We start from the raw sequence: 2,808 nt of genomic DNA, 5'->3' as shown, positions 1-2,808 counted from the left end.
TATATTTGCTTTGGTGGCTAGTCTCTGAGGATTACTTGTAAGTGAATGTGTGAATTATTCTGGAGAAATAACCAGCATGGTGCAGTTAGCACCATGTCACAGGCACAATTAAGCTAATTTCTTTTCATTTCAAATTGGCACGTCTATTTCTTTTTGCAAGCAATTAGCTTTCACATTATTTTTAAATATCACTTTTGTGCCAACAAAGGGCAGCTAAAGACAACTTTCTTAATATTCTGTTCATGTGGAAATAAAGTCTGTTTAAAATGGCTGCATATTTTGTGATACGATGACAGTTCCCAAGGTTTAATATCTACATAGGATTTTAGAGTGTAAATCCAACTCTTAGTATACCCACTTAATACATGGGGCTTGTATAAGTGCTGATTTATTACAGTTCAACTGAGTGAATGGATTTCCTGCATTTGGGGCTACCAATTGTATTAAGACCTAGGTATTCAGGATAACTTTTTGAAATCCGTGTTCCCTCTTCGAATTCAAGAGCAAATTAGTAGAAACATAAAATCAAATTTCTGGACTATGGAGTATACCATCCAATGATCGCTCAACAGCACCACCTTGGACTCTCTCAACAACAACCATGAGGACTTTTGAGGTGACGACAAACTGAAGAAACATCTATTCACCAGGTACAAGTATTAGTTTGTCTAATTTGGGTATAATTAGCTCCCTTTTCTGTAGGGACATGGTGGCGCTGTGGGCTAAACCGCAGAAGCCTGTGCTGCAGGGTCAGAAGATCCGGCAGTCGTAAGAGCGAATCCACGCAACGGAATGAGCACCCGTCGCTTGTCCCAGCTCCCGCCAACCTAGCGGTTCGAAAGCATGCAAATGCGAGTAGATAAATAGGGACCACCTCGGTGGGAAGGTAAACAGCGTTCCATGTCTAAATCACACTGGCCATGTGACCACGGAAAGATTGTCTTCGGACAAAAACGCTGGCTCTATGGCTTGAAGAGCGGGATGAGCGCCGCCACCTAGAGTCGGACACGACTGGACAAAAATTGTCAAGGGGAACCTTTACCTTTTAGCTCCTTTTCTACCTGGACAATAAACTAAATTATATCCCCACCCTTCTAATAGAGGTTGCTATGTCTCTGAATTTCCCCCCACTCCCAACCACCAGCCCAGAGTGAACTTCATGTTTCATGAGCAAGCAATGGGATGGTGTGTGGGGTCAGACACAGAATAATTAGCAAATCATTTGTTTGGCATTTGGGATGGAAAATTCCTACTATGCTTATAAGGGAGGATGGTTAAGACCACACCTCCCAGTTGACTTGGCAATCTGCATCTGGATTCACTTCATACAAGCCGACTCAGCATGGACATGTGCCATGAATTTTTGGGAAAATTGTTTCTGCACTATCCATAAAAGGGTGATGCACAGCCTGAAGAAGTGGAATTTAACCAGAAAAGCTTGCTTGTTATGTGATTTTAAGTGGTTAAATAAAGGTACCACCTAACTATTGCATTTGTGTAGTCCCGAACTCCACCATTCCTAATTCCTTCTATAAAGTCATACAGCTTTTCTTCCAGGAGGAAGAGCAGCTTCAGACTGATTTTTATTGAGGGAAACGGCCCCAGTCTTCATGAGGCACAGCCATGGCTGTGATTTTCCCCCTGCTTTTAAAATACAAGTACACTTCTGACATACCAGATTGGCCCTTAAAGAAATCACCTCTTTCCTCTACTCAGACTTGTAAGCCAAGAGTTATAGGTTATTAACTTTACAATGTGAGAAACTCTTTTACTAACGGTTAAGACTCTATAAGGTCAGTGCCTGGCTGTTACTTTAAAATCAAGTGATTCTAGTTAATCCTCCTGAAATTATTTAGTTATTACAATTGGTAACAGTGATGTTACCCATTTCTTAAAAGCAACGAAAATAGTTACCTCAATTGAGCCAAGGAGATATTATGGATGGAAGGAGAGAAGCATGACATGAAATACATGGACATTCCAATGGGACTGTGGCCGAAAAAGATAGTGACTCACCTTTTACCGCATGGGTTTAGGTGGTTGCTTTGGAACTAAGTGTTGGAGTGTCACATCTTCCCTTTAAAACTCAATCCTCTCTGTTAAGAGCTTTTTTCTCCTCTCTCAAATGTGTTGGAAGCAGTGAGTTTGCTGGGGCCTGTTGCTGGAAGCAGCCATGTTTGTTTTCAGTTTGCTGATTAATCTGTTCAACTGTAAGTATATTAAACCTTTCTACACTTTCTCTTACTAATGTCTCAGAGAGGGTTATTGAAACTATAAGTGCCAGATAATGAGGGGGGAAAAGGATGGGCTATTTTGGGGAACTTGAAGTTAATTCTCCTCTGTGAATCCCTGCAATTCTGCTGCACAACTGAAGGAATCTAGCAAAAAAAATCTAGAACTCTGCAACACCAAGGACAAAAATAAAATAAAAAAAGAATAATTTAATTTAATTATTTAATTTAATTTAATTTAATTTTGCTTTTCCAGCTTACGGCAGAGGACTTTTAGCCTACTTTATGCTAAACTAGGAGGCAATAAAAGTGTTTCTCTTGGTAAAGGGTGTTTGCCTCTGAGGTTAGTTTGAGGTTAGTTTGGCCTGTATATATATTCTATTCTATATATATATTTGGCCTGTATATATATACAGGCCTTGATTTTATATATATAATAATAAAAGGGGAAAAATAAAATAATGCAAGCATTTACTAAAACCAAAACTGAAAATATTCATATTATCTTATGTTTTCCTTGGATTTTGATAAACAGATATTCTGACATATGTATTGGAATCTGGTTTTGTTCTCTTCC

The sequence above is a fragment of the Pogona vitticeps genome, chromosome 1 (genome assembly GCF_051106095.1).
Source record: "Pogona vitticeps strain Pit_001003342236 chromosome 1, PviZW2.1, whole genome shotgun sequence".
Taxonomy (NCBI): domain Eukaryota; kingdom Metazoa; phylum Chordata; class Lepidosauria; order Squamata; family Agamidae; genus Pogona; species Pogona vitticeps.
The sequence above is the reverse complement of the archived record's forward strand: the minus strand, read 5'-3'. Positions refer to the sequence as shown.